Source organism: Falco rusticolus, chromosome 10 (assembly GCF_015220075.1).
Source record: "Falco rusticolus isolate bFalRus1 chromosome 10, bFalRus1.pri, whole genome shotgun sequence".
NCBI lineage: Eukaryota > Metazoa > Chordata > Aves > Falconiformes > Falconidae > Falco > Falco rusticolus.
In genome coordinates this window covers 6,506,330-6,528,923 of record NC_051196.1, presented here as the reverse complement: position 1 = coordinate 6,528,923, position 22,594 = coordinate 6,506,330, and the positions used below count along the sequence as shown (strand labels likewise).

Below are 22,594 nucleotides of genomic sequence, written 5' to 3'. Positions count from 1 at the left end.
TCCCTGTGATACAGTTCTGTCTAATTCATACAATCCTTTCTTCCTCATTAGAAAAGGCATCATCAAATCACTTCCCAGTTTCCCATAACTTTCTTCTGGGTGCTGCCTGATTCTCACGGAGTCGTGATTACCAGTTACATATTTCAGTCTCTTAGTTCCTGGGTTACAAACCAGTAGGAGAGCACAGTGCAGAAATTAAATTTTCTTGGCTTTCCCTGATGATGGGGTAAGCATTGCTGGAACCTCCCCTATGAAATCATTACGGGTCACTGCAAATCTCTTCCCTTTTCCTCCTGCTCATGGTTTGACTTTTTGTTCCAGCAATGAGAGAGGAGTGGGCTACTTGCAACCTTATTACTATGTGGCTGCACCATGTTTGACAGTGGTCAGCTCAGTCATCCTTTTGCATATTTGTTAGACACGTGCATGTTTCTAGTCTTAAGTGATATTGTTCAGATCACAGCACCACTGGAACGTCAGTGCATGTGTCAGTAATTTTTCACAAAGTGCTATGAAAAAATGCTTGAGAAAGTGCAACAAAAATACTAATCAGAATCTGAAGAAGGACTGCCAACAAGCCAAGTTCATCGACATTCAGAACTTTAATACACAGACATTCAAATGTCTATTTAGGAAAAAAGCCAGTCACTATGGTCTTCTCTCTGGGCCTGAAAAGTAGGGCCTTTGATGTACTCACTCTCAGTTTACTCTGTGTTTTTATTAACAAAGGGATTTGTAGCATCAAATTGCTACTGCAGGAGTAAAAATATATATATACAGAGGAATAAAATAGTCCATTCAATGTGGAAAGAGGGATAGAACATATTATTAACTCCTAATAAATGCAGGAACAACATAGCCTGTGGAAAAATAGATTATGCTAATGTATCAATAAAACATACTTGCAGGTTTCCATACAGAACAATGCAGCATATGATTATCAGTCACTATTTAAGCATAGGGTTACCAGTCCCTATTTGCATGATAGTATATGGAAGGTTTTCCAAGATCTTGGGCAACACAAGATTCTTCCTAAAAGTAAATTCCATTTTGAATCAATACTAGGATTCAATGCGTGGTATAGAATAGTGGAAAGGACCCCATCTGAGAGGAACTGGTAATGAGCTCAAGCCTGAACATCATAATTAGGGTCATCTTAAATAACTTTACTTGTCTAAAGGTTACTTGTCTCGCATAAACTATTCTTCTGGACTCTTTTCATAGCTGGGTGGGGAACAGACACCTACAGAGAGGAAATATTTCCTGCTATAATAGACGTTAGGGATAAATCATGTGCTGGGCAAAACCAGACAACTGAATTAGAAAACTAATATTTTCATGTCTAAAGAAATTTAAGATGGTTATAGAAGGTGTGTGTGCCCATATATTTATTTGAAAGTGACAGAAGAGAGGTTTTGGACCCTGAAGATCCTTGAAGATTTTCAAAAGCTGACTGGATGAGTCCTGAGAAATCTGATTTAGTTTTGAATTTAACCCTCCCTTGAGCAGGTGATTAGACTAGATGGCTTCCATGGGGCCATCCTAACCTAAATAATTTTAATGAATTCCGTTCTGGTACTTAATTTCTGTTCTTCCTTTGGTAATTATAAAATCTAAGCTCTAAGTAATAATACCTGCAAGCTGTCTTCTGTGCTATTGCCTTGAGAAGTTTAGAGTTACTCTATTCACAATGAATAATTGGTTTTGTTATTCTCTTGTATCATATCCCTGTGTGCAGAATTTTGAGAAAGATGTCTGTGGAAAATAACTGGGAGAGGGCCAGAAGGATTTTTTAGGGTAAACTTTGCTCGCTGAGTAATCTACTCACCTTATATTTTTAACAGCATTTCAACCAAATCTAGAAATAGGAAGCCTAATGGAAAATTTTCCAAAGATAGTTAAGTAATACCATTCTTGTGGGATAAAAGCATCTTTGTTACAAATAGAGTGTTTCTGCTTTTTCTTCATCTGTTTTTTCAATGCATACCATCTTTTATCTTTCTCCTTCCACTATTTTGAAATTACCATTGTATGTTGCTTGTGCTTTATTCAGTTTGTCATGTATTTTTGTTCTTTTTTGCTTAGCTGGTGCTTCTGTGACACCCACCTGCAACAGCTTCTGAACTTCTCTCAAGTGTCAGTTGGTGAGTAACCTTTTTTGCTATCAGGTTATTATAATCCAAGGTCCACCACTGTAGTTTCACTTTAGTGTTCCTCCCTTTCCCCAAACTTCTTCTCCTATCACATTATTATTGCAATACTTCAGCTGCTCTTCCTTTGTAGTCTAGTTTTCTTCTCTCTTTCTGATCTCTGCTTTTTTAAAATGTTTATTATTTTTAATGACTTGTAAGCATGCTACTGATGCACTGGTGGTACTAATAATATGACCTTACCAGGACTGAACCTTTCTGGTTAGCATTTTCTGATTTAGTAGTTGAAGATGAACCTTTGTGGATATAGCTGCAGCACCAATAAAACCCTACATAAACAAACATATGTGCATAAGTAAGAAATACAAGAGACACATCTGAGTTTTATTTAAGTGGTTTAGATCAGGCTGAGGAGCTGTACTACAGTGTTAGCAACTGAAGAGGACTAAGATGGGTACAAAGCATGTGCGAGAAACCACAGTGTAAGTGGCAGCCATGTGATGGACTGGCCACCCAGGTAGTCAGTCCCTCAGACCCCTTCAATGTCACAGAGAACTGGGCAGCCGAAACCACTCATTTTTATTATCATTCTTGTGGAGGCAAGTAGCTATTCCTCACACATTTATGAAACCTCTGTGTTAGAGAAATGTGTTTTCTCCTCCACCACCCCTCAAATAGTCCATTCAAGCCTAACCCTCTAGAGTTTTGCTGGTGAGAGTGAAGATGCTGTCAAGTCCAAAGTTCAGCAGTTTTGAAAAAATGGCAGTGTAAGAAATCCACTTTCGAAGTTAAGTTTCCAATAGTTTCCAAATTTTATATTCAAAATAAATTAATGCTAAAAAGCTTTCACAACTATTTTAAAATGAATGCTTTCAGTTATGGTTTTGGATGGTGAGAGAAATAACAAGATGGAAAAAATATTCCTTTGTGGTAAACATTTGTTTTGTAAAAGTAAACAAATAAAATATTCCTGAAGTACTTAGCCATCAGCATTTGAAGGCCTGTGGCGGCATCTGAAAGACAAAAAACAAAATAATTGATTAGTGGATTTTGTTTGATCTGCTCAGGGATCAAAGGGACAAATACTGTTTGCAGGGATGAAAGGGTGGAGAACTGCTCTCCGTACTGCCTGAGTTATCTGGTTATTCATGTGCTCTTCCTGGATGTTAGAGCTGCCTGTACCTGACCCTCTGTCATCCTTGAGGAAAAAAAAGACAAAAGTAGGTATACTGTGCTGCAATTCTCAAAGGTTCCTCATTAATCAGGTGTGAAAAATGTAATTTGAAGTTTGTAAGATGGAATATCGCATCTGGGGTTTTTTTTTGGTTTGTAAGCAGTATTGATTTTAATTGTCCATGACATAATTGTGGCTCAAATTTTTTTAAAAAAAATAATTCATGTGTTTAATTTCAAGCATGGTAATGTACTGAGGACCAAAAGTACCTAAGTGCCTGTTAGTCTGATGTGTTAGTCATCCATCTAAATACTAAATGACATTGTGTGTGTTCTGCTTCAGTTCCGCTTATTCCTAAATTCTAGGCCAAAAAAGAGACGCTTAAATTTTGAAGCCTATTTATAAAGTTATAAACTACTGAAATTAAATTAATTGAAATTGAATAATTACAGCAATATTGCCCCCTTCCCACAAATGGAATGTCTAGGATTTGGTTTTAGGATATCCTAATACACCATATTGATCTACATATCCATTTTATATACTGTGTGATGATACATTTATCTCTTTTGTTGTCTGTAGATAGTACTGTTTTGTTTGATGTGTTCTTGTAGAAGGCATATTCACCAATTGATGTATTTCAAAATATTTATTTTTTTCCTTTCAAGCAACTTATGCTTCAGGTCTGAATTCCTAATTAAGTTCACAATTACATGAATACACGTACACTGCATTAGTATGAATCTGTGTACCCTGTGGTGCTTTTACCATAACTTAACTCAATTTCAATTTAATTTAGAAGTTATTGGGTTACTTTTTTCACTGGGAATACAAAAAAATTGTAATTTAAATTGATGCCCAAATATGGCTGACATTTCTTTAGCTGTTCCTCCAGAAGATAAAAATGTCTGTGAGGGCTATGTGAGGACTGGGCTCTGGAGGACAACAGTGATGATATTTTTTTTTTCCTCTGAATGAGAGAAATATAAAATCTGTATGTGAGTCATTGTCATCGTCATCTGATTTTGTCCTGACATCCTTCCAAATATGTGGGATCCATGGTCTAAACAAGGCCAGTATGTGGATGTGGTCACTGCCAAGAGAAATTTTATGTAATTCCTAACAGGGCCTGGGAGATACTTCAAGAGAAAGACATTTACTTAAATGTTTTGGAAGATTGGGAGCACTTCCTGAATGGGCTAGGGCAGACAAGGGATGTGAGAGTCATAGTAGAAGGGAATCCCCCCACCAGTTAGTCTTTGTGTTTGAAGGCATTTCGCATCCTTGAGGTAGAGGAAGAGGTGGAGGGAAAATGAATGCTGATGTTAAGTACAAATTGTATGTGATACTTTGTTCTGGAATTTAGACTCAAACCCCCACCATCTATTTAAACTATATTATTAATTCACTATTGATAATGTTTTTTAACATTGGAATTGCATATTAAATAACAAAAGTTCACACCCATGTCTTGCAGTTGCTCACATAGAAGTTAGTGGCAATATTTAAATTGTCTTCTAAAAAGGAGTCTCATGCCCTGAATTAGTAAGTGACTTAGGTATATCAGATACTATAAATAATAGTATACGTATCTATTTCCATGGTTTTGTCCTATGTCCCTTTGCTCAACAAAAGGATTGAAGACACAATGGATGACCAATGCAGGAAAGAATTTCAAATTTAGATTAAGCAATATTAAAAGCCACATTTCCTACAAAAGTTCCTATTTAAAAATAATCTGATTTTTTTACTGTTCTTAGCTTCCGTATCTCTTTCTCCTTTTCTACACAAAAACCAAAATATTCTTCTAAATTATTTTTCTTAATGCTATTCTTCTGACACTAGACAGAATGCTTATAGGCCCAAGTTTCATGGGTCCAAGTTTATTCTGATAGAATCTAAGCTGCAGTTTATTCTAAGCTGCAACTTATTCTCTCCAAATGTAACTTGAGACAGTTGTGTGCCACCACACAAGTCTTTGAAAGCTTTATAGTGAAGGATCAAAAAGCTTTGGGTATCTGTGAATAACAAGTCTTAAAGGTCTTCGTTTACTATATACAACAAAAAAGCTGAGTTTCCTTATTTGATTGATTTTGATTGCCAGGTGCAACTCCCCTGGTGCAACTTGATTTCCTCTTGTCCTGTTGCTTGTTATCTGGGAGAAGAGACTGACTGCCACCTGCCTGCAGCCTCCTCTCACATAGCTGTAGAGAGCAATAATGTCCCCCCTGAGTCTCCTCCTTTCCAGACTCAAGACCCCCAGTTCCCTCAGCTGCTTCCCATGAGACTTGTGCTCCAGCCCCTTCCCCAGCTCCATTGCCCGTCTCTGGACACGCTCCAGCACCTCCGTGTCCCTCCTGGAGTGAGGGCCCCAAAACTGAACCCAGGATTCAAGGTGCGGCCTCATCCATGCTAAGTACAAGGGCACCATCACTCCCCCAGCCCTGCTGGCCACACTGTTTTGGATACAAGCCAGGATGCTGTTGGATTCCTGGGCACACTGCTGGCTCATGTTCAGCCGGCCACCAGCCAGCACCCCCAGGTCCTTTCCCACCAGGCAGCTTCCCAGCCACTCTGCCCCAAGCCTGTAGCGCTGTGTGGGGTTGCTGTGACCCAGGTGCAGGACCTGGCACTGCTCCTGGTTGAACCTCATACCATTGGCCTCGGTCCATCAGCCCAGCCTGCTCAGACCCTCTGCAGAGCCTGCCTGCCTCCAGCAGATCAATGCTGTTCCCCAACTTGGTGTTGTCTGCAAAGGTACCGAGGGAGCACTCGATCCCCTCGCCCAGATCATCGATAAAGGCATTAAGCAGGACCGGCGCCAGCACTGAGCCCTGGGGACACCGCTTGTGCCCGGTGCCAGCGGGGTGTAACTCCATTTACCACCACTCTTTGGGGTCGATGTCCAGCCAGCTGTTAATTTTGATGTTACCAAACTTCTACCATGCTGTAAAACCCAGGGAACTTTCATTGCTTAAGAAAAATGGGAGATGTATCTGGAGAACATTAGCAAATCACTCCTCTTTTTTTTGGTTTTGTTTTTGTTTTTTGTTGTTGTTGTGATAGATTGATTTTTATTTATGCATCACAGTCCAATTTCCAGGCCAAGCTTCCAGCTTTTACATCTGTAATCCTATCTTATTTTTCCTGGCAACTTATTAGTAGTGTGAAATTGTGGACACAATTTTCTGTGGGTGAAAAATTGCACCTACTAAAGAGTAGATTTGAGAATCAAGCCTCTATATGCATTGATTACTACAGAGCACAATGTGGTATAATAGGTGAGAACGAACCATGGTTATAAAGATCAAGTCTATTGTAGGTACAAAAGCCTATTGTATGTACATTAAAGAGCCTTGATTATTTAAAGGCATTTGCTCTGTTGGTTATTTTACACAGGTTATTTACACTGTTGATTAAATTGCTTGCAAAGCAGTCAGATTTCCATACACAAGTAGTCTAACAGAAATATGCAGCCAGCAATTTGCCAGTTGTCTGTTGACAAAGACAGAGAGTAAGCCACTTACTACTGTTTTTATACAATGAATCATTTTTGTAAAAATGGAGCAGTCTAATGAAAATTCAAATGTATTGCTTTTCCCGATTCGAACAGAAATCCAGGCACTTCATATACTCTGCAAATAAGCCTCATTTGCTATAGCGTATCAACTAACAAGCAATCCCAGTTCTACATGCAGATTTTAAATAAAATTCTCCAAATTTAAACAGGTAGTTTCTTTTTACTTCCGTAGGCTGATACTTTCAAAACACTTAGACATCTGTATCTAACACTGTTTAAGCTGTTTGTTCCAAAAGGTAAATGTCTGTGTATCTCAGGGTTTGAGTTACCACCTGATGTCTTCCTCATTTAAGGGGAAAACATAAAAAAATAACTGGGATAACTAGAGTCAGGAACAATGCTTACACAGCATGTCAGTGTCTTTTTATTGCGTCTTAACTGCTAGATGCCTTAGAGGGGAGCTGTGGGTAGCCTGGCTCTGCAGGAGAGGTGGAATTTCTGGTCTCAGAGAAGTTCTTAGTTGCTTTGCTCAGGGGTTCACTAGGGGTTCAGTGCTCAGCTCCCATAGTCCAGAGCAGTGCCACTGTGGAGGAAGGTGTCTCGGAGATAGCAGCAAGAGCATAAAATGACTAACCTTACAGAAGAGTTCCTGCCCCTTTGCATGCCACATTGCTTACTAGGGTACTGCATGTGAGACCCCTCCATAAGACTGAACCTTGCTAATTTTCTCTTTCACAGCACTCTAGAAATTGATGCCTTAATGCCACTACTGCCTTTGTAAATGTATAGGATCTTTTGAACATCTGGTATGCGCTGTTGTTGCAGGATGCTTTGGGATGCTTGTCTTCCCTACTCACCACTGCCACCACACCATGCCATTTCCACCTGTCTGTGTGGTGCATGTCTGGTGTGCTGCGTGTAGTGCAAACACCTGTTAGATTGCATATTTAGTTATTTAAATTATTACAAGCTGCAAATGTTTTCTAACAGGTATTTATACCTAAAATTATATTCTCTTTTTTATACTATATATTTAGGATATAGTCCAGCTCTTAGTGAAGTTAATGGAAACAGGATCGGTTCCTGATCATCAACATCTTTTTCATGTGCCAGTTGAAGGAAATATCAAAGATAATCAGATTTCAACCATATTTCTGTATTAGTGAATTGAAAAAAATATATGGTATATTAAGAAAATAAATTTAGAAAGAAGTATAGATTTCATGTTCAATTTTACCTACTTCCAAAAGAAAGAATCATCTAAAAAAAAATTGTGTGGTCAAAATTATTTTTAAATTTTTTTCTTTCCCAATGTGCTTTCTGTAATTTACTGTATATTGTGCGAAATCATTCTTTTCTCTTGTTTCACAAGCTCTCTCACAGAGCTTGAGAGAATACAAAAACTTTGAAAAGTGGTTGTAGGTTGTATGAAACGTGATTGCAAGCCCACAGAAATTGGCACAAGCATTCAGACATAGATATAACATATGAAACTGCTTTTGAATCAGTAAGGGGAATTGACTGGATTACCAATTGAATGTGCCTTTTTTAAAAAGAAGTTACATACATCCAGCAGTTCATTTTAAATATAGGGAGCTTGAGTAATCACTTTTATGACACTACTGTAGTCTTTGGCAAAATTTGCACTGAAATAAACAGAGATGTATTTTTAACCAATATACAGTATGTGTTATATATTAAAAATACATGTTATATACAGTATATATATAGTGTGTATACATATAATATGTATTATTCATCAGAAAGATTAGCTCATTGGTAAGGTAATTTTAAGATCAATTAATAACTTGTAAGTAATAAAAGACTATCTACTGTCAAGGATACACATTTCCACTCATAAAACTGTAAGCCTCCACAAAGTGATGAAGAATGAAATACATTTGCTAAGCAATGAAGTTTCAGTTAAACACAGTATGTAAACAGAATTGCATTTCTGCCCAGCAAATCATGTGGGCATGCCAAAGTGAAGTAGATGCTCTAATATTTTGCTGAGTCAAGATCCACGTAAAGAATTACTGCCCTGGATGAATAGCAAGTTGTTTCTTGGCAAGGGTTTAATTGAGGTTCAACTATCTGCAAACTTAGAGATTTCCTTTTAAAAAGAAATTTGGTCACATTTGTTTTGTGAGAAACAATAGAGATGTGGTCTTTTGTTTTAGAAAAAAGTAATCAATAGATACCCATGTTTTTCTGAACACAATATGTACTGATTGTTTATTGCTGTTGACTATAGACTATTGGTCAAGCCAAAGTATACAGTCTTTTTTCTATTTATGTGTGTAATATATATATAAATTATATAATATACATTATATCATTATTTTCTCTGATTTCAGATATATTAGTGTAGAATACCAGGAATGACAAATGACAGCTGGAATCTTTTTACTATAACTAGAACTGTGAAAAAACACATTATGAACTGTGTGCCTTACAGGAAGAAATGTATAGCAATAGCTGCTGCATGTGCAGAGAGGAAATGAACTTGAGCATTGTCATCAAGAGTCTGTGGTCATGTGCTCAGCTTGACCTTTCATTTTTCAGAAATAAGGATAAAGCAAATTGTGTATTCATGATTTATTACCAGGATTATTCAGAATCTACCCCTGAAAGACCACGTGGTTGGCTGACCACACTAAATCTACCCTTTAGAGATATTTGTGTACCTTGGGATTTCTACATTTTGTGGGTAATAGGTGGTAGGTGTAATTGAAAGGCTGGAAGCTGGATTACTCTGTACTCTTCTATGTATATGTGTAACCCTATTTCAGAAGGTTGCATGGTTTATGTATTACTGACTTCTAGTCCTAGAAACAGAACTACAATGGCTTAAATAGGAAAAAAAATCCTGCTTGAAAAAGTTAAAAAGAGAATTTTGGAAAATGTAAATAATCAGCCTTTATTCCTTTTTCTTAAAAAAAAAAAATCCCACAAAAGTACTCTGACTTTCAAGGTTGAATCAGGAGAGGAAAGGTTTTCTGAAATATATGTATTCTAGTACATTTATTTTTCAATTATTCTTTTTCATTTTTAAAAGTAAGATTACTCCTGCTCATTTTTTGTTCTTGGATTTTGTAAAGCAGCAGCAAACCATACAACACCCTGTATATTTTTGAGTGGGAAGTATTATTATTTAGATGTCTAGCTTGAGAATATTTATCACTTTACTATTGCAGTAAGATATGCATTTTCTTTCAACCCAGGGGGTGGGGGTGTGTGTGTGGGGGGGTGGGGGGTGTCTGTCTGTCTGTCTGTCTGTCTGTCTGTCTGTCTGTCTGTCTGTCTGTCTGTCTTTTAAGGAACTTTACCTGAGCTACAAGCAATAAAGATAGACAATCACAATCACAATAAGTCTGTGTCACTGTTTGCAGTAATTCGTGCACAAAAGTGAGTAGGGTGAGAGATTCTGGAATTTTACGTAGATTCATGCAGCATGTATGATTTTACAAACATCTCTAATGGTGGTGCTCTTTTATTGCACCCAAATATACAGCTGTCTTTTAACAGAATCAAGAAATAGGTACGATATCTTTGTCCATGAGATGGCAGGTCAACATGATAGTGTCTTTGATATGGAAACCATTTTAAGAGGTGCTTGCATGCATCTACAGCCAGTACAGTTTGTGGCCTTCACATTGGACTGCTACAGCTCTTTGAAGGACAGTGACACAACCATGGACCACTGAAACAACCCAGACTAAAACTAACCTATTTTGAAGGTTTATTTTTAATCCAGCTCACACCTGAGATTGATTGATCTATCTATGTGTATTGAATATATATAAGGAAGTATGTATGTGTTTGTGTGTATTTTATAATACAGGTTTGCCCTTACATGAAAAGTTCTGTGTTAGAAGATAAGCACTATCAGCTTCCAGAGAAATATTGAGAATGGCAAAGTCTTCAGCATCTCTGAAAAGATGCCTTCTAGATGCCTAGGACAGTCGTCTTGTGTGTCTAATAAAAAAATTGCTCTGAAAACTTTCTAGCAACGTTAGTGATTTTTAAGGCAATACTTTTTAGACATTCTTAACATACCACTTTTGGCTAGTAGAAACCCTCTGTGGACCATCATGAAAATTAGTTCTTTTATAAACCCCCAAAACTAATATAAATCATTTGCCAGAAAAAAATGGTTTTTATGTTAACCATTTGCACTTTGCAACAGTGTAGAAATACGTATCTGAATAGTGTTGCTTTCAATGTGTCTGTTGCTTATTTTGTTTGATACTGCGATAGTGGTATTTCAGTAGAGGCTATAGAAAAAAAGCCTCATTTGTAGCTGCCTAAGAAATACTTAATTTACTTTTAAATGAAGTTCATTACTTAAGAGTTTGTATGATATAGTATTGCTGGGAGCTGGAACCTGACCCAACTTTGCCTTTTCTTTCTTCACATATTTGCTTTTATCATGTCAGTTTTACTCAAGTGACACTGAAATATGGAGATTTTTCCAGTATTTTTTTTTCCAGAAGGAGTTTATCAGTTGCAAGGCCTAGATTGTGAATGTGAGCTTTGATGTTAACAGCCCCAGTGCCTTTCTTTTTTATTTGGGGCATTAAGTTCAATTACATATTCAAAGTATCTGTTCAGTGGTTTTGCTAGAATTTTTCAATAATTAAAATAACTGAGCCTTTTTAAAGTACTGTTTTCTCAGTGTTTCAATCTTAGTAGAGATGTGACTCAGACCAGATCCTATTCTATCAATTTCACTGATTTCAAATGTCTGTATTGGTGTTCACAGGCTTGTGTTTCATGTTTCAAAAACAGTACTTTAAGAAGTTGCCTGAAAACACATCAGCCAAAAGAATGTTTACTGTCTTTTGTGCTGAATAAATTATACGCTGATAAAGAACTGCAGTTTTGAAATTCTTACTCCATGAAAAATATATGAAGTTCACCCTGATGTTTACTGACCACTGTAATGACAAGCAAGCTATAAGTTTTCAGTGTTTCAAAGACGTTGTGCTTTATGGAAAAAACAACTGCTTCATATTTTTAGGAGATGGAAAAAACCCAAAACACTGAAATTGTTTTAACTGAACGGCCACATACAAGTCCAGATTTAAAACCTGCATTTGTGCACTAAACCTTTTAACAGGATTTTTGTGATCCATTCACAGAGTTCCCTTAACACTGTAAGATAGCTTATTTTAGAAGGAAATTTCAAAGCAGATGGAAGAGCTGTGTGAGGCTGCAGATACTCTGTTTCCACTTCAAGCTCTCCAAGCAAACTCAAAGCCTAGCCAGTTTGCCTCCAAAGTCCCCAATTGGGAAAATAAGATCTTGAAATAATTATGTCTCCTGTTGTTATAGCCAGACGGGTATTTTTTATACTTAAAAAAGATTACCGAGCTCATTTAAATCCTTCAGGAAAATAAAAAAAAAACCAACACAGGGAAAAAGGATAAATAGTCACAGGAAAAACAAAGAAACAAACAGAGGTGACATTCCCACTTAAGGGTAGTGGTGCTGGTAGAAGAGCCACCAGAGTCTGAAACAAAGGATTTTCTAAAACTACGCTTGCTGTTGCTGCTGGTAATGGGCTTGACCTTTATTTACTCATATTTTTCCATGCTATGTCTTTACAAATCTTTTCCAACCTTTTCTACTTCTTCTAAACTTTTGAAAATCACCATGTTTCTGGCTGTTGTGTGTTATAAACCTTTTCAGCCACAGATAATTTTAAAATGCATATGATTTTTGCATGTCCCAGGCCAAGAGTCAAACAGCCACTCTTCCATTAAATAGTAACTATGCTCAATAAATAGTGCTTTGGCAATCAGTATAAGTACCATACTGTTGACAGGGTAGAAGAATCTGACCATAAATGAACAGGGTTAGAATATGCAGAGTGACTGAAAGATGCATGAGCTCAGACCGTACTAAGAAAAATTAAAGATGAGTCAGAAATGGAACATTCCACTGACACCCACTAGTCCCAGTTTCAATGAGTCAGTCAGAACAAGTACCTGAACATGAATTTCATGTTTCATCTTTGTTTGGAAAAAAACCAAAATCCTACTGATGAGGTTTCACGAAGCCAAACCCCTGACTTCCTCAGCTTATTTTCAATGAAAAAACTATAATATGGAAACTACTGTTTATGTCTAGCATAAGCAGGTGAATATACAATGGTAACTAGTATGTCAGGAAGCTAGGCATGCAACACAGATGTGAAAGTACTTTGAAAAGATTAGAGTACATTGAACAACTTATTGATTGAAAAACAATGGGTTTGTCACTACAGAACAAGAGACTTTAAACTGATATACCACCAATTAATCTGATTACCCATCCTGTGGTATTTTATGAGTCCTTTCCATGCCTTTAGAGTTGTTTTAAGTTGTTGTAAGTTCTACAGAAATTTCATCTCAGCCCGAATCAGTGAGTCTATATTTTGAGGGAGTATAGGGGGTTAAAATTATCTTGGCAGGAGAGTACAAAGAAAGTGCTGTTTGGCTTTTATCCCAAGGATGTGCAGTGGCATCAACACGGAGGGATGCAATGGCAACAGCTTTTAGGACATCAAAAGCGTCAGCATCAGAAACAGCAGCAGCATGAGCAGGCTGTGCTGATGGTGATTCTTTCTTGCTCTGCCATTAGAACACTGACATGTGCCAACAGAGATCAGAAAGTGGAATCCAAATTACCATAGTTACTTCCAATCCTAAGTTTCAGGAAAGAGTAGCCCAGTATTGACAGAGACTGGAAAACATCTGTTTGGTTACTAGGTCAGAGCCTCGGACATCCAGGTTCGATGCAGCATCAGGGACTTCGATGGGATGACATCCGTTAATGCCAGCTGGAGATCTGACCCTGTGCTGTACGATCACCTACTCTAACACCCTCGAAAAAGACTTAAGTCCCCTTCCAGCCTCAATCAGAGAACAGCATGGTAACAGCTAAAGAATTACATCTAACTGCCTTAAATATAAGGCTTTGAACTATGAAAGACAAAGGGGAAAAGGTATGTCGTTGGCTACTGCCTTCTAGGATGACAGCTGTAATAGATAGGGAACATCCTCTTTTTTGTGTAAAAAGTGATAACTATCTTAGTTGTCATTTTGTTTGAAATAAAAAAATAGCCCTGAAATCTTTGGGAGGGTGGTTGCAATTAAAAAACAATTTTTGTTTGCTAAACATTGCTTAGCTGTCCTCTGAAGTCTTGAGGAAATTGTCTTAAATTAGTGATTTTGAAAAAAAAAATAGTGCTATTCCTTTGTTATTTTAAAAAAGTTTGATTAAATGTTTCTCACCAGTCATCTTATAAGCTTTTATGACTACTCTTAACCTACAGGATGCTTGGGTAAATACATGCAGAGACAACCAAGATACTGCAGTTTAACTAGGTATTTCACAGTAGACTGCATGCTTTAGCTTGTAGCAAAGAAGAACCAGGTAATTTGCCTTAGTTCTTTAACTCTTACTTAATGCATGGTAATTCAGCAAGGTAAAAAGCCTACATCTCAGCCTTGTGTCTTTTTGCATGTAAGTGCTATCAGCAGTAAAATTACTTTTGTGATTAGACTGATTCTCTTCAGTGATCTGCATAAGCTGGGGAAGAAGTCAGTGCACAAAACTTCTCATATGTATTTAGTTTCCTCATGCAGTCAAGTATGTATGTTGATAGCTTGGCCCCAGTGGAACTTGAATAAGAAAACACAGCACTTCAAAAATACAAAGTAACATTTTGGAAATAGGAAGATTTGCAATTCTGTGGTGGCACTACTCGGATAAGAAGTTTTTTAGTAAGAAAGACCTTTTTCCATTACTAGGATTATATTCTTGCTACCAGACCCAAGCATCCAAGGTTTTTATCACAGGTGAAGGATGAAGTAATAAACCAGCTAAAATCAGCACCCCATTGCATGACAGATCTACCTGTTATAAAGTGGCTTTTGCAATAACCTGTAATGTAGTCAGTGGCTGTAGATGAAGTTTTAAAATCATCAGGCAAATGTGAAACCCTCAAATATCAGCAAAGTCAGAATATTTTTATAATCCCTCTAAATGTCATTGGAATCAGGCACTTTCTGTGGCTAACAAGAATTATTCTGACACCATGAACCTTTTTGGTAAAAGTGTATCTGTAGCATTTATAAAAATATTCAGTGTACATTAATTTCAGGTCAGAACTGATAGCTAAGATGCAGTTAATATGTAGTAGCAATATTTGTGACAAATTCTTGTTACTGGTGTTTTAATCCTTGGATGATTTTTTGGCTTCTTCACACACACACTGGAAGTTCAGGTATTACCCACGTAATGTATGGTCTTGGCCTGCTGGTGAACGTATTCAACACTAATTCTTTTTTTCTTCCAGCTTTCCTCTCTTCAAATAGAGTAAAAAAGAAAAAGAAAAATCCCTATTGTCAAAATATTGGCAGGCATGTTTGTGATTATGTTTTGTCAAATACCTCTAAGATTAATGCAGTAGAAGGAGGTGATAAGTAAATCTTTTATTTGCACTGGTGGGCTCCCATTTTAAGTCCCTTGTAATTAAAAAATTTAAGCATTTCCAAGTCTTTCTGCAGAGGCTAGCTGCAAAGCTGTCATTATGAGCATAATGAGTGTTTTTGTATTATTCAGTGCCCCTCCAATCTTATATATTAGTAACTCAGAAAAGAGAAAGGAGATATAATAAGCCGTAGGGTCATGTTGAAGTCTGTTCCCAGGAAAAGTCTTCCTGTATTTCAAATAAAATTCAAGAATAATAGAGGAATAAAACCAAAGCAGATTGTGGTGCAGCAGCACATCTCAAAACCCTTGCGCAGTCACTTTACTAAAGTTCAGCAGAGGATCAATACAAAGTGCCCTTGCCCTTGCCCAGATGAATTAGCTGTTCACACGGGTTTGGAGAGTGGAAGGGGGCAGGGCAGTTAGCACACAACAACAGCAGCAAAACCAAGAGAAAGATCCTATTCATAAGCAGTGGTGATTGGAGAGAGTGCGACTTCAGTGTTCCGATGGGGTTTTGGTACAGAATTCAAGAGAAAACTCGAACCAGTTGTAATCTGGGCACTTTTTTGGAGCTGCAGTAAGTTGATGCAGGAACTGAAGTCACTCATTGCTAATGCAATTATAGAAGATTTAACATGAGAGATGATATATTTGGATAGTCTTTATATCATTCCATCATCTAACTTCATTTTTTGTGTTATTTCCACAAGGAATACTGTACATACAGACAGTCCTGCTTAGAAGAAAGTAAGGAAATCATGCCTGGCTGACCTTTTTTTTACCTACTTTAGACACAAGAATTTGACGCAAATATCACATTTGCACTAACCAAATCAACACTAAATGCTCTGTGAAGTGGATTCAATGTGTTTTTGTAGCTGAATACAGCTTTCTTTGAGTTTCTTTTGGGGGCACATTGCCTTTGGCGAGACTAAGCACAAGTCTTGATGTTTGCCAGGGTATTTTGTGATTCTGAAGTTCTCTCTGAAAACAGTGTCTAGTCTGTCCACTTATAAGCCAACAGAAAACACACTACATTAAAACCGTGAATGTAACCCATCTCTGGAACAGGGAAAGGTTTACATGGAGTTGGCTGCTACAATAGCCTTTCTGTGATGTTTGGAATATGAATGTGAGTTTAACAAGATAATATGTCTTTGCTACATGTGATACAGGACAGTTTGACATCCCAACCAGTGCTAAGAGGGCAGGGCATGGGGAGGAGGAGAGGAATTTATCAGATGTGGCCCTTTCTCTCACAATCACCATAATTCTGTCAATTTTTTGATCTCACAGCCTCCTTTAGTAAGTATGTAAGATTTCTAATAAAGTGAGGCCAGAAATGTGCACTTGGGTGTTAGCTGTCAAACTGCACTTACTCCCCTCATGTGTAATTTGAGTATAATTTTATGGGCCAACTGATGCCATCAGCTGTATCAATACAACTGGTCTTAGATTTTTTCCTCAGTAATACTGGCATCATGGCTCATTATAATGGAGTTACCCTTATTAAAGGCATTTATCTTTTCTTTTCAAACAGACTGAAAATTAATGAAACCACAATTGTGTGGTAAGCCCACTAGATATTGCTAAAAAGTTACTATTTAGGATAGGACCGTATTTTTGGTACTTGTCTGACTGTGCTCATTTTGAATACACTTTCACAGGCTAGAAGTACTTCACAGAAGCAGAGAGGGAACCTTTGGTTATGTGTTCATGGACAACGTAACCTACTCTGTATTTCCAAAAAGTGTGAAGTGCTTTACAAATATTTGTATGTAACAGTCTGTAGCTTCCTGAGAACTGAAGTCAGTGTTTCAGTTCAGCCTTTAGGCTGGAATCCTGGCAATATACATAACGCCACATAGACAGATGTGAAATGTACCCAAAACTCATATCCTGGACAGCAGATCTCCTGATTGGAGTTTGATCACGAGCATATCATTCATGCAGCAGGAGCTTCAAGTGTGAGGGAAATCCCAATGAGTCTTTTTGTTGTTGTTAACAGAAAAGGGAAAACTACACAGGTATAAAAGTGAGGTGAAGTCTATGGCAGCCCTTCCCTTGCGAGCAATAAGATGCCAATAGCTTACCAATAGTGCTATCCCAGCCCACAGCCAACACTGCTTATGAGTTGCAATGCTTAAAATCTACTGCCTGCCCAGAATAGCAGATGAATGACAACTGAAATATCTGCAAAAGTATTATTGGCTGTTAGCATTCACAGAATTGTTATTTTCCTCTTCCAACAAATTAAAGAGCATTGTGCTTTGTGAAATCTGGTTTGCCCGAGAATGGTGATGTGGTGTTTCTGTACTGGTTGTGTAAGAGTGATTTAATTACAGCTATTTGCACTCACAGGACAATGTAGTAAGCACTAAAATAATTCATCTTGGAAGCCTAAAACCTTCCAAAGCATGTGAAGAGTAATCACAAATTACCTCTCCCTTTATTCAAACCAGCCAGGAGTCTTTCAGGTGAGCCACAAAAAAAAAAAAAAAACCAACATAGGTGGCTGTTTCTTTGTCCACACTGCTGCTTTCACTGAACAAACAGGATTTTCTTAGTATGGACACCGCTGTGCATTGAGTTGTCTAATAGCATTAGGACCAGCAGTGCTTTATGCCCACAAGGTCAGAAAGCATGTGTGGCTACTGTGTGAATCTCCGCACGTTGTCATTTAGCTCACAGTCGTTGCAAATTATGCATCGTGCTTGGGCATCAAAGAAGGTCTACCTGATATTTTTAGGAGATAGATTGGATATAGTAAGGTCAACAGGTTGGTAAGACCGTAATACACAATCCTCCTTAGATCTTTGTAGATTAAAATTCATGGTCTAGGTGCATGAACCCAGATAAGATGCAACATTGTGGTTTTGATCAAAGTGGAGTTTTAAAATGCACCTTCTCAAATCATGTTTCTGCTGTTGAGTTCAATGGACAAATAAAATCTCAAACCACATCTAACTGGTGTTGATACATTAAAAATATCTTCAAATTTGCATCACTGTTTGTCATCAACAGAAATTTTTCACTACTCTGGCACCTCTCCAGTTAGGAAAATACAAGCCTGATGTGATATTTTATATCGCCATAAATGCTACTAGTTTCATGAAACACAGAACCTTTCATTTCACATGTTAAGCCCAATCAAATTCTCATATTTTAACAATTACTATGGGTTGGTAACAATCTATGAGTATTGTGATTTGCATTATGAATTTCATACTTATGTGCTGAGCACACGGATTTTTAGACTAATTACATTTTAGAATTATAAACACATTTAGGATTAATATTAATATTATGTGGTACCAGTTGCATTGCAATCTCTTGCACAAATAATGTTACATAAGGTGTCATATTTATCCAAAGATGAGGCTAAACAATTCAGAAATGTGTGCATTGCTAACAGGATATAGACGAACCTATTAATGACATGGTTGAAATGGAGCAAATGGTGTGGATTCACAGTACTCTGACTGACACGTGGATTGAGCTTCACGTTTCCTTAGAAGCATTTGCATAATTAGGAAAAGTTGGGAAAGCATTTATAGTGTTCAAAACTTACAGTTCATCTCCTGATGATCAAAAATAGATTAACTTTCATTGTCTTTCTTACTCAAAGACAAGAAGGCTCAGAGGAGTAACTTGCTAGTCAGTGACTAATGCAAATACTGTTTTGTAAGTATTTACACATATATGTATGTTTGATATTCATGTAGTTGAATATGATCAATGATTAATTTAAATTTTCCATTTGTTTTTCCGTGAGGTTGGCTTACGTTATTTGTTCACCTCTGAAGGGTTTCCTTATTATTGGTGATTCATAGAACAGTGACATGATACTTGATAGAATATTATACTAGTATGTAGGCTGGAGCACAGTTACCTAAAGCTACTTGAGGAAGCCTGTAATAAAATAATTAGTTAGCATGACATAACATTCTGTTTGAATACATGTTTCTGTGGATAACCCTTTTGCATGTTACTTCAAGTTCAGAGAGCTTTTCTCAGAGCTGTTGTTTTTCCTAGTCCTTTCGAAGAGGATGTATACTGAATATTTCATCAAAGACCAAATCCTGCAGCTCATTTGTTGAAAGCATAAAAAGACAAAGCATCTGCATTACACCAAGAAATATGTACGGTACAATCTTTATTACTGGGAGTATGGCCGTTTGAACCTGACTATAGGGAGAAATGGGGACACTGATGGAGCAGTGTGGATTTGGACAGTAGTTGCAGAATTCTGTTGCTCCAAGACAGCAGAAGAAATCTGAATCCAACTCACTGAACTGAAGCAGGCGCACATGCATCTGGACTACCAACATTTGTTGTTTGCCTAGTCTTTTCTTAAAAAATTTGGACAGGAACGATGCTACCTTGTCACTGAGTAACCATTCCAGCATTACACAGCCCCGATAACTGTTTTTGCATGAGGTGCCATTAACGTAACTAGAAATCGTGCGCGCAAAGATGTGTTTGAAATGGGTACCAAGGCAAGTTATGGAGTCTCAAATGATTCTATGAAAAACTTATTTCAGTTTTTCATAGAATAGAACAGTCAGCTCATAGAATAAATAGAATAAACAGTCAGCTGCTTCTTGGGTCCTAATGAAAATGCCTGGACAGCAGTTGTAGTTTTCCCCTTCAGTTTCCTTTTATAAAGGAAATGGAGTCATGAGGAAGAAAATTAGTTGTACTGTAATTCTTGGCTTGGACTTCAGTGAGCAACTTTTACAGTTTAATCCTTTTTTCCTCTTTTTTTTTTTTTTCCATCGAATTACTATATTTTCAGGTTGCTTTATGGAGATAGCATTCATAACATATGGTGCTTAAAATGGTGCCACAATTTCCACTTTGAAGTGTGTATTGTATTTTCTTACTTATCCAAATGGATATCTAGCTGGATTTCTAACTGCTTAGTAAATTTGTTTTTAATTTAAAAGGCTTTTTCCCCTGAAGTGATCTTATTAATCACACACTAGACTCTTCTACCCATGTCTCCAACTTTCTCCTTGTAGCTCGGATATCCAACAAAATCCAAGTGAAGAGATTAGCACCTAAAATGTACCAAACAGGAAAAGTTTGATGGAAAACTGTGAAAGATTATCATCTTGAGCGTTATCCCATTTGTTCCGAGTACTGCCTGTGGTACAACAAGTTCAGATTTCACTTTCCGGTTAAAAACATTTTAAAAAAAACACAACAAAACTTGAGTGGTATGTTATATTACAAGTATCTGTGGCATTTCTTAATAAAAGCAGATTTTTGTGAATTATTTTAATCCATCAGAGCCTGTATTTTTTACTCTAACAAAAGTTTTATAAGAACTTGTTTTGAACTGTTCCCAGTTAATGTTACCATCAACTACTATTGCAGGAATATCTAGTAAGATGTAGCAGCAAGAGTGTCCCATCCGTTACCTCAGCAGCGGGTTTTTGTAGTCAGTAATGCTTGTTAAGTTGAGCAATGGGAATGATGGATCTGCAGGCTCAAGGAGGTTAATGTTGACAATAAGCAATTATTATTTTTGACAAGAATACCAAAGGGTTGCAAGATGACTCTTCTAACTGAAAGCAGATTATGACTCGAGTTTTATTACTAACTGTCAAGCATAGCTGTCAAGCATATAAAAGTGTGATATAAAGGAAGATCTTTTTATTATAGCAAGAGACAAAGCAGAGATCAAATTATGACTTTTTTTGTGGTTTTTTTTTTCAGTTACCCACAGGAAGAAGGAGGCAGGGTCCTCAGCATCTTAAAAAGGGAAATAGAGGGGGGAGAAAACATCCGGGAGAGGACACTTTCCTACAGATAAAAAAACTGAGAGCAAAACACAATATGATTTTAATGAAGTCAACATATGTGGATGTCTGTGGGTACTGGTGTGTGACTTCCATGTCTTTCTTGTAGCTGTAATGTAATGGTATGGGGGTGGGACAGTGTGCCTGAACAACCTTCCAGGGAGCAGTTCTCTGGCTGACTGATAATCAGAACTACAAGTGATTTTTTGTTTGGTCTTTCACCGAGATATTTTCCCCTCTGGCCTGTTGGTATGTGTTGTAATCTTGATCTTAGAGATGCTGGTCTTTGTCAGAGCTATTATTCAGACCATACTTCTCTGATGAAAGACAAAAAATATTTACTAGGGGCAGCTCCACCTCTCATTTGTTTTATGTGTGACTGTGACACTAGCTGGTAAATTTTGCTTCTGCTGAGAAGTAACAACCTTCTCTCTTGACCAGCACTCAAGTTTTTCTTGGGCTCCTTATTGATCACATTCACTGAAACACCACAGGCAGTTCTGATCAAAACACTTGAACTGAAATAGCCCACAACTTCATGAAGGTTTGCATCTAGAACCACATTCTGTTGCTGACCTTAGCTGTAGAATGGGTGGTGGGTAGAATCCCTTGTTAAAACAGGTTTTGCAGATACTACAGACAAACTACTCTGCTTTGCTAGTTCCTCAACTTAATTTTACATGGAAGGGAAGTCATCTGCATTCTTCTGTGGGCAAATGTGATCAAGTAAAAATGCATGAAGTCAGGGACATAAAGTGTAACATAAAATAGTGTTACAACTTCTTTGAATGGATACGATGATTGAATTTGTTGTGCCAGAGATTGCATTGACACCTTTTGATTCTCTTCCATTAGTCTGCTGAAGACCCTAAATCTCTTTGGTTGTTGTTTTTTTTTCTGCAAACAAATGGGAAAAAATAGTCTGTAAAAAAATCTTTCACATAATTATTGATTTTTCTAACATTTAAAGAGATTTCCTGATTATGGAAAATAAAACTAAACTGGCAAAGCAAGGTGAGAAAACAAAGATGATATCTTATAGCCACAAACATTTATAGTGAATCCGAGTTTTGCAAAATTGCGAGAGGTAATATAATGTGTACTGAAGATGCCAGACTCTCTGTGGATGCTTTTTGGAGAAAAATCAAGGCATTTTCATGTTGGTTGAATTGATGATGAAAGTAGAGCAGGTATATTGTGGCAAAATGTAACATGCCCCAACTTTTATTTATTTATTTACTGCTACAATTTTCAGATAATTCTTTCATCTGTAGATGCATAGTACCTCAGACTTCCCTCGGTTGATCTTTCAGGTATGTCATGTAGGAACTGATGATAGCAGGCTACTTTAAATGCACACATACACCGTACATACATATGTCTGTCTGTTCAGTCTGGGCCCAGAAGAGCCAGGCAGATCTGCAGAGCCCATTCTGGTTTATCCTGGGTGGTAGGGTGG

General features: G+C 37.3%; 1 long non-coding RNA gene across 1 annotated transcript in view; it reads left to right on the top strand.

Annotated features, from left to right (window-relative positions):
- The window catches only part of LOC119155006, a 145,311-nt gene that overhangs the window by 71,448 nt on the left and 51,269 nt on the right, over nucleotides 1-22,594 (top strand). The window contains exon 2 of the long non-coding RNA XR_005106581.1: nucleotides 2,086-2,144. This is a non-coding gene — a long non-coding RNA (uncharacterized LOC119155006). The remainder of the gene's footprint in view (nucleotides 1-2,085; nucleotides 2,145-22,594) is intronic.